Below are 14,938 nucleotides of genomic sequence, written 5' to 3'. Positions count from 1 at the left end.
TCTCCATGGACAGAAGATCCCGCTGACCCTGTATGGAGCAGCCAATGTCGCACCTCTGCTGGTCTCCATGGACAGAAGATCCCCCTGACCCTGTATGGAGCAGCCACAGTCACACCTCTGCTGGTCTCCATGGACAGAAGATCCCTCTGACCCTGTATGGAGAAGCCAAAGTCACACCTCTGCTGGTCTCCATGGACAGAAGATCCCTCTGACCCTTATGGAGCAGCCAAAGTCACACCTCTGCTGGTCTCCATGGACAGAAGATCCCTCTGACCCTGTATGGAGCAGTCAAAGTCACACCTCTGCTGGTCTCCATGGACAGAAGATCCCGCTGACCCTGTATGGAGCAGCCAAAGCCGCACCTCTGCTGGTCTCCATGGACAGCAGATCCCTCTGACCCTGTATGGAGCACCCAAAGTCACACCTCTGCTGGTCTCCATGGACAGAAGATCCCTCTGACCCTTATGGAGCAGCCAAAGTCGCACCTCTGCTGGTCTCCATGGACAGAAGATCCTGCTGACCCTGTATGGAACAGCCAATGTCGCACCTCTGCCGGTCTCCATCGACAGAAGATCCCTCTGACCCTGTATGGAGCAGCCACAATCATGCTTCTGCTGGTCTCCATGGACAGAAGATCCCTCTGACCCTGTATGGAGCAGCCAAAATCACGCCTCTGCTGGTCTCCATGGACAGAAGATCCCTCTGACACTGTATGGAGCAGCCAAAATCACGCCTCTGCTGGTCTCCATGGACAGAAGATCCCTCTGACCCTGTATGGAGCAGCCAAAGTCATGCCTCTGCTGGTCTCCATGGGCAGTAGATCCCTCTGACCCTGTATGGAGCAGCCAAAGTCACGCCTCTGCTGGTCTCCATGGACAGAAGATCCCTCTGACCCTGTATGGAGCAGCCAAAGTCACGCCTCTGCTGGTCTCCATGGACAGAAGATCCCTCTGACCCAGTATGGAGCAGCCAAAGTCACGCCTCTGCTGGTCTCCATGGACAGAAGATCCCTCTGACCCTGTATGGAGCAGCCAAAGTCTCACCTCTGCTGGTCTCCATGGACAGAAGATCCCTCTGACCCTGTATGGAACAGCCAAAGTCACACCTCTGCTGGTCTCCATGAACAGAAGATCCCGCTGAACCTGAATGGAGCAGCCAAAGTCGCAACTCTGCTGGTCTCCATGGACAGAAGATCCCGCTGACCCTGTATGGAGCATCCAAAGTAATACCTCTGCTGGTCTCCATGGACAGAAGATCCCTCTGACCCTGTATGGAGCAGCCAAAGTCGCAACTCTGCTGGTCTCCATGGACAGAAGATCCCGCTGACCCTGTATGGAGCAGCCAATGTCGCACCTCTGCTGGTCTCCATGGACAGACGATCCCTCTGACCCTGTATGGAGCAGCCAAAGTCGCACCTCTACTGATCCGTATAGACAGAAGATCCCTCTGACCCTGTATGGAGCAGCCAAAGTCACACCTCTGCTGGTCTCCATGGACAGAAGATCCCTCTGACCCTGTATGGAGCAGCCAAAGTCACACCTCTGCTGGTCTCCATGGACAGAAGATCCCTCTGACCCTGCATGGAGCAGCCAAAGTTACACCTCTGCTGGTCTCCATGAAGAAAAGATCCCTCTGGCCCTGTATGGAGCAGTGAAAGTCACACCTCTGCTGGTCTCCATGGACAGAAGATCCCTCTGACCCTGTATGGAGAAGCCAAAGTTGCACCTCTACTGATCCGTATAGACAGAAGATTCTTCTGACCCTGTATGGAGCAGCCAAAGTCACACCTCTACTGGTCTCCATGGACAGAAGATCCCTCTGACCCTGTATGGAGCAGCCAAAGTCGCACCTCTACTGATCCGTATAGACAGAAGATCCCTCTGACCCTGTATCGAGCAGCCAATGTCACACCTCTGCTGGTCTCCATGAACAGACGATCCCTCTGACCCTGTATGGAGCAGCCAAAGTCGCACCTCTACTGATCCGTATAGACAGAAGATCCCTCTGACCCTGTATGGAGCAGCCAAAGTCACACCTCTGCTGGTCTCCATGGACAGAAGATCCCTCTGACCCTGTATGGAGCAGCCAAAGTCACACCTCTGCTGGTCTCCATGGACAGAAGATCCCTCTGACCCTGAATGGAGCAGCCAAAGTTACACCTCTGCTGGTCTCCATGAAGAGAAGATCCCTCTGGCCCTGTATGGAGCAGTGAAAGTCACACCTCTGCTGGTCTCCATGGACAGAAGATCCCTCTGACCCTGTATGGAGAAGCCAAAGTTGCACCTCTACTGATCCGTATAGACAGAAGATCCCTCTGACCCTGTATGGAGCAGCCAAAGTCACACCTCTGCTGGTCTCCATGGACAGAAGATCCCTCTGACTCTGTATGGAGCAGCCAAAGTCACACCTCTGCTGGTCTCCATGGACAGAAGATCCCTCTGACGCTGTATGAAGCAGCCAAAGTCGCACCTCTACTGATCTGTATAGACAGAAGATCCCTCTGACCCTGTATGGAGCAGCCAAAGTCACACCTCTACTGATCCGTATAGACAGACGATCACTCTGACCCTGTATGGAGCAGCCAAAGTCACACCTCTGCTGGTCTCCATGGACAGAAGATCCCTCTGACCCTGTATGGAGCAGCCAAAGTCGTACCTCTACTGATCCGTATAGACAGAAGATCCCTCTGACCCTGTATGGAGCAGCCAAAGTCACACCTCTGCTGGTCTCCATGGACAGAAGATCCCTCTGACCCTGTATGGAGCAGCCAAAGTCACACCTCTGCTGGTCTCCATGGACAGAAGATCCCTCTGACCCTGTATGGAGCAGCCAAAGTCACGCCTCTGCTGGTCTCCATGGACAGAAGATCCCTCTGATCCTGTATGGAGCAGCCAAAGTCATGCCTCTGCTGGTCTCCATGGACAGAAGATCCCTCTGACCCTGTATGGAGCAGCCAAACTCGCACCTCTGCTGGTCTCCATGGACAGAAGATCCCGCTGACCCTGTATGGAGCAGCCAATGTCGCACCTCTGCTGGTCTCCATGGACAGAAGATCCCCCTGACCCTGTATGGAGCAGCCACAGTCACACCTCTGCTGGTCTCCATGGACAGAAGATCCCTCTGACCCTGTATGTAGAAGCCAAAGTCACACCTCTGCTGGTATCCATGGACAGAAGATCCCTCTGACCCTTATGGAGCAGCCAAAGTCACACCTCTGCTGGTCTCCATGGACAGAAGATCCCTCTGACCCTGTATGGAGCAGTCAAAGTCACACCTCTGCTGGTCTCCATGGACAGAAGATCCCGCTGACCCTGTATGGAGCAGCCAAAGCCGCACCTCTGCTGGTCTCCATGGACAGAAGATCCCTCTGACCCTGTGTGGAGCACCCAAAGTCACACCTCTGCTGGTCTCCATGGACAGAAGATCCCTCTGACCCTTATGGAGCAGCCAAAGTCGCACCTCTGCTGGTCTCCATGGACAGAAGATCCTGCTGACCCTGTATGGAACAGCCAATGTCGCACCTCTGCTGGTCTCCATCGACAGAAGATCCCTCTGACCCTGTATGGAGCAGCCACAATCATGCTTCTGCTGGTCTCCATGGACAGAAGATCCCTCTGACCCTGTATGGAGCAGCCAAAATCACGCCTCTGCTGGTCTCCATGGACAGAAGATCCCTCTGACACTGTATGGAGCAGCCAAAATCACGCCTCTGCTGGTCTCCATGGACAGAAGATCCCTCTGACCCTGTATGGAGCAGCCAAAGTCATGCCTCTGCTGGTCTCCATGGGCAGTAGATCCCTCTGACACTGTATGGAGCAGCCAAAGTCACGCCTCTGCTGGTCTCCATGGACAGAAGATCCCTCTGACCCTGTATGGAGCAGCCAAAGTCACGCCTCTGCTGGTCTCCATGGACAGAAGATCCCTCTGACCCTGTATGGAGCAGCCAAAGTCACGCCTCTGCTGGTCTCCATGGACAGAAGATCCCTCTGACCCTGTATGGAGCAGCCAAAGTCTCACCTCTGCTGGTCTCCATGGACAGAAGATCCCTCTGACCCTGTATGGAACAGCCAAAGTCACACCTCTGCTGGACTCCATGAACAGAAGATCCCGCTGAACCTGAATGGAGCAGCCAAAGTCGCAACTCTGCTGGTCTCCATGGACAGAAGATCCCGCTGACCCTGTATGGAGCAGCCAAAGTAATACCTCTGCTGGTCTCCATGGACAGAAGATCCCTCTGACCCTGTATGGAGCAGCCAAAGTCGCACCTCTGCTGGTCTCCATGGACAGAAGATCCCGCTGACCCTGTATGGAGCAGCCAATGTCGCACCTCTGCTGGTCTCCATGGACAGACGATCCCTCTGACACTGTATGGAGCAGCCAAAGTCGCACCTCTACTGATCCGTATAGACAGAAGATCCCTCTGACCCTGTATGGAGCAGCCAAAGTCACACCTCTGCTGGTCTCCATGGACAGAAGATCCCTCTGACCCTGCATGGAGCAGCCAAAGTCACACCTCTGCTGGTCTCCATGGACAGAAGATCCCTCTGACCCTGCATGGAGCAGCCAAAGTTACACCTCTGCTGGTCTCCATGAAGAAAAGATCCCTCTGGCCCTGTATGGAGCAGTGAAAGTCACACCTCTGCTGGTCTCCATGGACAGAAGATCCCTCTGACCCTGTATGGAGAAGCCAAAGTTGCACCTCTACTGATCCGTATAGACAGAAGATTCTTCTGACCCTGTATGGAGCAGCCAAAGTCACACCTCTGCTGGTCTCCATGGACAGAAGATCCCTCTGACCCTGTATGGAGCAGCCAAAGTCGCACCTCTACTGATCCGTATAGACAGAAGATCCCTCTGACCCTGTATCGAGCAGCCAATGTCACACCTCTGCTGGTCTCCATGAACAGACGATCCCTCTGACCCTGTATGGAGCAGCCAAAGTCGCACCTCTACTGATCCGTATAGACAGAAGATCCCTCTGACCCTGTATGGAGCAGCCAAAGTCACACCTCTGCTGGTCTCCATGGACAGAAGATCCCTCTGACCCTGTATGGAGCAGCCAAAGTCACACCTCTGCTGGTCTCCATGGACAGAAGATCCCTCTGACCCTGAATGGAGCAGCCAAAGTTACTCCTCTGCTGGTCTCCATGAAGAGAAGATCCCTCTGGCCCTGTATGGAGCAGTGAAAGTCACACCTCTGCTGGTCTCCATGGACAGAAGATCCCTCTGACCCTGTATGGAGAAGCCAAAGTTGCACCTCTACTGATCCGTATAGACAGAAGATCCCTCTGACCCTGTATGGAGCAGCCAAAGTCACACCTCTGCTGGTCTCCATGGACAGAAGATCCCTCTGACTCTGTATGGAGCAGCCAAAGTCACACCTCTGCTGGTCTCCATGGACAGAAGATCCCTCTGACGCTGTATGAAGCAGCCAAAGTCGCACCTCTACTGATCTGTATAGACAGAAGATCCCTCTGACCCTGTATGGAGCAGCCAAAGTCACACCTCTACTGATCCGTATAGACAGAAGATCACTCTGACCCTGTATGGAGCAGCCAAAGTCACACCTCTGCTGGTCTCCATGGACAGAAGATCCCTCTGACCCTGTATGGAGCAGCCAAAGTCGTACCTCTACTGATCCGTATAGACAGAAGATGCCTCTGACCCTGTATGGAGCAGCCAAAGTCACACCTCTGCTGGTCTCCATGGACAGAAGATCCCTCTGACCCTGTATGGAGCAGCCAAAGTCACACCTCTGCTGGTCTCCATGGACAGAAGATCCCTCTGACCCTGAATGGAGCAGCCAAAGTTACACCTCTGCTGGTCTCCATGAAGAGAAGATCCCTCTGGCCCTGTATGGAGCAGTGAAAGTCACACCTCTGCTGGTCTCCATGGACAGAAGATCCCTCTGACCCTGTATGGAGAAGCCAAAGTTGCACCTCTACTGATCCGTATAGACAGAAGATCCCTCTGACCCTGTATGGAGCAGCCAAAGTCACACCTCTGCTGGTCTCCATGGACAGAAGATCCCTCTGACTCTGTATGGAGCAGCCAAAGTCACACCTCTGCTGGTCTCCATGCACAGAAGATCCCTCTGACGCTGTATGAAGCAGCCAAAGTCGCACCTCTACTGATCTGTATAGACAGAAGATCCCTCTGACCCTGTATGGAGCAGCCAAAGTCACACCTCTACTGATCCGTATAGACAGAAGATCACTCTGACCCTGTATGGAGCAGCCAAAGTCACACCTCTGCTGGTCTCCATGGACAGAAGATCCCTCTGACCCTGTATGGAGCAGCCAAAGTCGTACCTCTACTGATCCGTATAGACAGAAGATCCCTCTGACCCTGTATGGAGCAGCCAAAGTCACACCTCTGCTGGTCTCCATGGACAGAAGATCCCTCTGACTCTGTATGGAGCAGCCAAAGTCACACCTCTGCTGGTCTCCATGGACAGAAGATCCCTCTGACGCTCTATGAAGCAGCCAAAGTCGCACCTCTACTGATCCGTATAGACAGAAGATCCCTCTGACCCTGTATGGAGCAGCCAAAGTCACACCTCTACTGATCCGTATAGACAGAAGATCACTCTGACCCTGTATGGAGCAGCCAAAGTCACACTTCTGCTGGTCTCCATGGACAGAAGATCCCTCTGACCCTGTATGGAGCAGCCAAAGTCACACTTCTGCTGGTCTCCATGGACAGAAGATCCCTCTGACCCTGTATGGAGCAGCCAAAGTCACACTTATGCTGGTCTCCATGGACAGAAATTCCCTCTGACCCTGTATGGAGCAGCCAAAGTCACACCATTGGTGGTCTCCATGGCAATAAGATACCTCTGACCCTGTATGGAGCAGCCAAACTCGCACCTCTACTGATCCGTATAGACAGAAGATCCCTCTGACCCTGTATGGAGCAGCCAATGTCACACCTCTGCTGGTCTCCATGGACAGAAGATCCCTCTGACCCTGTATGGAGCAGCCAGAGACACACCTCTACTGGTCTCCATGGACAGAAGATCCCTCTGACCCTGTATGGAGCAGCCAAAGTCACACATCTGCTGGTCTCCATGGACAAAAGATCCCTCTGACCCTGTATGGAGCAGCCAAAGTCACACCTATGCTGGTTTCCATGGACAGAATATCCCTCTGACCCAGTATGGAGATTCGAAAGTCACACCTCTGCTGGTCTCCATGGATAGACGATCCCTCTGACCCTTTACGGAGCAGCCAAAGTCACACCTCTGCTGGTCTCCATGGACAGAAGATCCCTCTGACCCTGTATGGAGCAGCCAAAGTCACAACTATGCTGGTCTCCATGGACAGAAGATCCCTCTGACCCTGTATGGAGCAGCCAGAGACACACCTCTACTGGTCTCCATGGACAGAAGATCCCTCTGACCCTGTATGGAGCACCCAAAGTCACACCTCTGCTGGTCTCCATGGACAGAAGATCCCTCTGACCCTGTATGGAACAGCCAAAGTCACACCTCTGCTGGTCTCCATGAACAGAAGATCCCGCTGAACCTGAATGGAGCAGCCAAAGTCGCAACTCTGCTGGTCTCCATGGACAGAAGATCCCGCTGACCCTGTATGGAGCAGCCAAAGTAATACCTCTGCTGGTCTCCATGGACAGAAGATCCCTCTGACCCTGTATGGAGCAGCCAAAGTCGTACCTCTGCTGGTCTCCATGGACAGAAGATCCCGCTGACCCTGTATGGAGCAGCCAATGTCGGACCTCTGCTGGTCTCCATGGACAGACGATCCCTCTGACCCTGTATGGAGCAGCCAAAGTCGCACCTCTACTGATCCGTATAGACAGAAGATCCCTCTGACCCTGTATGGAGCAGCCAAAGTCACACCTTTGCTGGTCTCCATGGACAGAAGATCCCTCTGACCCTGTATGGAGCAGCCAAAGTCACACCTCTGCTGGTCTCCATGGACAGAAGATCCCTCTGACCCTGCATGGAGCAGCCAAAGTTACACCTCTGCTGGTCTCCATGAAGAAAAGATCCCTCTGGCCCTGTATGGAGCAGTGAAAGTCACACCTCTGCTGGTCTCCATGGACAGAAGATCCCTCTGACCCTGTATGGAGAAGCCAAAGTTGCACCTCTACTGATCCGTATAGACAGAAGATTCTTCTGACCCTGAATGGAGCAGCCAAAGTCACACCTCTGCTGGTCTCCATGGACAGAAGATCCCTCTGACCCTGTATGGAGCAGCCAAAGTCGCACCTCTACTGATCCGTATAGACAGAAGATCCCTCTGACCCGGTATCGAGCAGCCAATGTCACACCTCTGCTGGTCTCCATGAACAGACGATCCCTCTGACCCTGTATGGAGCAGCCAAAGTCGCACCTCTACTGATCCGTATAGACAGAAGATCCCTCTGACCCTGTATGGAGCAGCCAAAGTCACACCTTTGCTGGTCTCCATGGACAGAAGATCCCTCTGACCCTGTATGGAGCAGCCAAAGTCACACCTCTGCTGGTCTCCATGGACAGAAGATCCCTCTGACCCTGAATGGAGCAGCCAAAGTTACACCTCTGCTGGTCTCCATGAAGAGAAGATCCCTCTGGCCCTGTATGGAGCAGTGAAAGTCATACCTCTGCTGGTCTTCATGGACAGAAGATCCCTCTGACCCTGTATGGAGAAGCCAAAGTTGCACCTCTACTGATCCGTATAGACAGAAGATCCCTCTGACCCTGTATGGAGCAGCCAAAGTCACACCTCTGCTGGTCTCCATGGACAGAAGATCCCTCTGACTCTGTATGGAGCAGCCAAAGTCACACCTCTGCTGGTCTCCATGGACAGAAGATCCCTCTGACGCTGTTTGAAGCAGCCAAAGTCGCACCTCTACTGATCTGTATAGACAGAAGATCCCTCTGACCCTGTATGGAGCAGCCAAAGTCACACCTCTACTGATCCGTATAGACAGAAGATCACTCTGACCCTGTTTGGAGCAGCCAAAGTCACACCTCTGCTGGTCTCCATGGACAGAAGATCCCTCTGACCCTGTATGGAGCAGCCAAAGTCGTACCTCTACTGATCCGTATAGACAGAAGATCCCTCTGACCCTGTATGGAGCAGCCAAAGTCACACCTCTGCTGGTCTCCATGGACAGAAGATCCCTCTGACTCTGTATGGAGCAGCCAAAGTCACACCTCTGCTGGTCTCTATGGACAGAAGATCCCTCTGACGCTCTATGAAGCAGCCAAAGTCGCACCTCTACTGATCCGTATAGACAGAAGATCCCTCTGACCCTGTATGGAGCAGCCAAAGTCACACCTCTACTGATCCGTATAGACAGAAGATCACTCTGACCCTGTATGGAGCAGCCAAAGTCACACTTCTGCTGGTCTCCATGGACAGAAGATCCCTCTGACCCTGTATGGAGCAGCCAAAGTCACACCTCTGCTGGTCTCCATGGACAGAAATTCCCTCTGACCCTGTATGGAGCAGCCAAAGTCACACCATTGGTGGTCTCCATGGCAATAAGATACCTCTGACCCTGTATGGAGCAGCCAAACTCGCACCTCTACTGATCCGTATAGACAGAAGATCCCTCTGACCCTGTATGTAGCAGCCAATGTCACACCTCTGCTGGTCTCCATGGACAGAAGATCCCTCTGACCCTGTATGGAGCAGCCAGAGACACACCTCTACTGGTCTCCATGGAAAGAAGATCCCTCTGACCCTGTATGGAGCAGCCAAAGTCACACATCTGCTGGTCTCCATGGACAAACGATCCCTCTGACCCTGTATGGAGCAGCCAAAGTCACACCTATGCTGGTTTCCATGGACAGAAGATCCCTCTGACCCAGTATGGAGATTCGAAAGTCACACCTCTGCTGGTCTCCATGGATAGACGATCCCTCTGACCCTTTACGGAGCAGCCAAAGTCACACCTCTGCTGGTCTCCATGGACAGAAGATCCCTCTGACCCTGTATGGAGCAGCCAAAGTCACAACTATGCTGGTCTCCATGGACAGAAGATGCCTCTGACCCTGTATGGAGCAGCCAGAGACACACCTCTACTGGTCTCCATGGACAGAAGATCCCTCTGACCCTGTATGGAGCAGCCAAAGTCACGCCTCTGCTGGTCTCCATTGACAGAAGATCCCTCTGACCCTGTATGGAGCAGCCAAAGTCTCACCTCTGCTGGTCTCCATGGACAGAAGATCCCTCTGACCCTGTATGGAACAGCCAAAGTCACACCTCTGCTGGTCTCCATGAACAGAAGATCCCGCTGAACCTGAATGGAGCAGCCAAAGTCGCAACTCTGCTGGTCTCCATGGACAGAAGATCCCGCTGACCCTGTATGGAGCAGCCAAAGTAACACCTCTGCTGGTCTCCATGGACAGAAGATCCCTCTGACCCTGTATGGAGCAGCCAAAGTCGCACCTCTGCTGGTCTCCATGGACAGAAGATCCCGCTGACCCTGTATGGAGCAGCCAATGTCGCACCTCTGCTGGTCTCCATGAACAGACGATCCCTCTGACCCTGTATGGAGCAGCCAAAGTCACACCTCTGCTGGTCTCCATGGACAGATGATCCCTCTGACCCTGTATGGAGCAGCCAAAGTCGCACCTCTACTGATCCGTATAGACAGAAGATCCCTCTGACCCTGTATGAAGAAGCCAAAGTTGCACCTCTGCTGGTCTCCATGGACAGAAGATCCCTCTGGCCCTGTATGGAGCAGTGAAAGTCACACCTCTGCTGGCCTCCATGGACAGAAGATCCCTCTTACCCTGTATGGAGAAGCCAAAGTTGCACCTCTACTGATCCGTATAGACAGAAGATTCTTCTGACCCTGTATGGAGCAGCCAAAGTCACACCTGTGTTGGTCTCCATGGACAGAAGATCCCTAAGACCCTGTATGGAGCAGCCAAAGTCGCACCTCTACTGATCCGTATAGACAGAAGATCCCTCTGACCCTGTATCGAGCAGCCAATGTCACACCTCTGCTGGTCTCCATGGACAGAAGATCCCTCTGACCCTGTATGAAGCAGCCAAAGTCGCACCTCTGCTGGTCTCCATGGACAGAAGATCCCGCTGACCCTGTACGAAGCAGCCAATGTCGCACCTCTGCTGGTCTCCATGAACAGACGATCCCTCTGACCCTGTATGGAGCAGCCAAAGTCACACCTCTGCTGGTCTCCATGGACAGAAGATCCCTCTGACCCTGTATGGAGCAGCCAAAGTCACACCTCTGCTGGTCTCCATGGACAGAAATTCCCTCTGACCCTGTATGGAGCAGCCAAAGTCACACCATTGGTGGTCTCCATGGCAATAAGATACCTCTGACCCTGTATGGAGCAGCCAAAGTCGCACCTCTACTGATCCGTATAGACAGAAGATCCCTCTGACCCTGTATGGAGCAGCCAATGTCACACCTCTGCTGGTCTCCATGGACAGAAGATCCCTCTGACCCTGTATGGAGCAACCAAAGTCGCTGGTCTCCATGGACAGAAGAACTCTCTGCCCTTGTAGAGACCGGCCAAAGTCACACCTCTGCTGGTCTCCATGGACAGAAGATCCCTTTGACCCTGTATGGAGCAGCCAAAGTCACACCTCTACTGATCCGTATAGACAGAAGATCCCTCTGCCCTTGTAGGGACCGGCCAAAGTCACACCTCTGCTGGTCTCCATGGACAGAAGATCCCTCTGCCCTTGTAGGGACCGGCCAAAGTCACACCTCTGCTTTTCTCCATGGACAGAAGATCCCTCTGCCCTTGTTGGGACCGGCCAAAGTCACACCTCTGCTGGTCTACATGGACAGAAGATCCCTCTGCCCTTGTAGGGAACGGCCTAAGTCACACCTCTGTTGGTCTCCATTGCCAGAAGATCCCTCTGCCCTTGTAGGGACCGGCCAAAGTCACACCTCTGCTGGTCTCCATTGCCAGAAGAGCCATCTGTCCCTTATGGAGCAGCCAAAGTCACACCTCTGCTGGTCTCCATTGCCAGAAGAGCCATCTGTCCCTTATGGACCAGTCAAAGTCACACCTCTGCTGGTCTCCATTGCCAGAAGAGCCATCTGTCCCTTATGGAGCAGCCACAGTCACACCTCTGCTGGTCTCCATAACCAGAAGATCCCTCTGACCCTGTTTGGACCAGCCAAAGTCATACCTCTGCTGGACTCCATTGCCAGAAGATCACTCTGCCTTTGTAGGGACTGGCCAAAGTCACACCTCTGCTGGTCTCCATTGCCAGAAGATTCCTCTGCCCTTGTAGGGACCGGCCTAAGTCACACCTCTGCTGGTCTCCATTGCCAGAAGATCCCTCTGCCCTTGTAGGGACCGGCCAAAGTCACACCTCTGCTGGTCTGCATGGACAAAAGATCCCTCTGACCATGTAGGGACAGGCCGAAGTGACACCTCTGCTGGTCTCCATGGACAGAAGATCCCTCTGTCCCTTATGGAGCAGCCAAAGTCACACGTCTGCTGGTCTCCATGGACAGAAGATCCCTCTGACACTGTATGAAGCAGCCAAAGTCGCACCTCTACTGATCCGTATAGACAGAAGATCCCTCTGACGCTGTATGAAGCAGCCAAAGTCGCACCTCTACTGATCCGTATAGACAGAAGATCACTCTGACCCTGTATGGAGCAGCCAAAGTCACACCTCTGCTGGTCTCCATGGACAGAAGATCCCTCTGACCCTGTATGGAGCAGCCAAAGTCACACCTCTGCTGGTCTCCATGGACAGAAATTCCCACTGACCCTGTGAGGAGCAGACAAAGTCACACCATTGGTGGTCTCCATGGCAATAAGATACCTCTGACCCTGTATGGAGCAGCCAAAGTCGCACTTCTACTGATCCGTATAGACAGAAGATCCCTCTGACCCTGTATGGAGCAGCCACTGTCACCCCTCTGCTGGTCTCCATGGACAGAAGATCCCTCTGACCCTGTATGGAGCAACCAAAGTCGCACCTCTGCTGGTCTCCATGGACAGAAGAACTCTCTGCCCTTGTAGAGACCGGCCAAAGTCACACCTCTGCTGGTCTCCATGGACAGAAGATCCCTTTGACCCTGTATGGAGCAGCCAAAGTCGCACCTCTACTGATCCGTATAGACAGAAGATCCCTCTGCCCTTGTAGGGACCGGCCAAAGCCACACCTCTGCTGGTCTCCATGGACAGAAGATCCCTCTGACCCTGTATGGAGCAGCCAAAGTCACACCTATGCTGGTCTCCATGGACAGAAGATCCCTCTGCCCTTGTAGGGACCGGCCAAAGTCACACCTCTGCTGGTCTCCATGGACAGAAGATCCCTCTGCCCTTGTAGGGACCGGCCAAAGTCACACCTCTGCTTTTCTCCATGGACAGAAGATCCCTCTGCCCTTTTAGGGACCGGCCAAAGTCACACCTCTGCTGGTCTACATGGACAGAAGATCCCTCTGCCCTTGTAGGGACCGGCCTAAGTCACACCTCTGTTGGTCTCCATTGCCAGAAGATCCCTCTGCCCTTGTAGGGACCGGCCAAAGTCACACCTCTGCTGGTCTCCATTGCCAGAAGAGCCATCTGTCCCTTATGGAGCAGCCAAAGTCACACCTCTGCTGGTCTCCTTTGCCAGAAGAGCCATCTGTCCCTTATGGACCAGTCAAAGTCACACCTCTACTGGTCTCCATTGCCAGAAGAGCCATCTGTCCCTTATGGAGCAGCCACAGTCACACCTCTGCTGGTCTCCATAACCAGAAGATCCCTCTGACCCAGTTTGGACCAGCCAAAGTCATACCTCTGCTGGTCTCCATTGCTAGAAGATCACTCTGCCTTTGTAGGGACTGGCCAAAGTCACACCTCTGCTGGTCTCCATTGCCAGAAGATTCCTCTGCCCTTGTAGGGACCGGCCTAAGTCACACCTCTGCTGGTCTCCATTGCCAGAAGATCCCTCTGCCCTTGTAGGGACCGGCCAAAGTCACACCTCTGCTGGTCTCCATGGACAGAAGATCCCTCTGACCATGTAGGGACAGGCCGAAGTGACACCTCTGCTGGTCTCCATGGACAGAAGATCCCTCTGTCCCTTATGGAGCAGCCAAAGTCACACGTCTGCTGGTCTCCATGGACAGAAGATCCCTCTGACCCTGTATGGAGCAGCCAAAGTCTCGCCTCTGCTGGTCTCCATGGACAGAAGATCCCTCTGACCCTGTATGGAGCAGCCAAAGTCATGCCTCTGCTGGTCTCCATGGACAGAAGATCCCTCTGTCCCTTATGGAGCAGCCAAAGTCACACGTCTGCTGGTCTCCATGGACAGAAGATCCCTCTGACGCTGTATGAAGCAGCCAAAGACGCACCTCTACTGATCCGTATAGACAGAAGATCCCTCTGAAGCTGTATGAAGCAGCCAAAGTCGCACCTCTACTGATCCATATAGACAGACGATCACTCTGACCCTGTATGGAGCAGCCAAAGTCACGCCTCTGCTGGTCTCCATGGACAGAAGATCCCTCTGACCCTGTATGGAGCAGCCAAAGTCATGCCTCTGCTGGTCTCCATGGACAGAAGATCCCTCTGACCCTGTATGGAGCAGCCAAACTCGCACCTCTGCTGGTCTCCATGGACAGAAGATCCCTCTGACCCTGTATGGAGCAGCCAAAGTCACGCCTCTGCTGGTCTCCATGGACAGAAGATCCCTCTGACCCTGTATGGAGCAGCCAAAGTCATGCCTCTGCTGGTCTCCATGGACAGAAGATCCCTCTGTCCCTTATGGAGCAGCCAAAGTCACACGTCTGCTGGTCTCCATGGACAGAAGATCCCTCTGACGCTGTATGAAGCAGCCAAAGTCACACCTCTACTGATCCGTATAGACAGAAGATCCCTCTGACGCTGTATGAAGCAGCCAAAGTCGCACCTCTACTGATCCGTATAGACAGAAGATCACTCTGACCCTGTATGGAGCAGCCAAAGTCACGCCTCTGCTGGTCTCCATGGACAGGAGAT

Source organism: Triturus cristatus, chromosome 1_1, assembly GCF_964204655.1.
Source record: "Triturus cristatus chromosome 1_1, aTriCri1.1, whole genome shotgun sequence".
Classification (NCBI taxonomy): Eukaryota; Metazoa; Chordata; class Amphibia; order Caudata; family Salamandridae; genus Triturus; species Triturus cristatus.
This window is presented reverse-complemented; position numbering follows the sequence as displayed.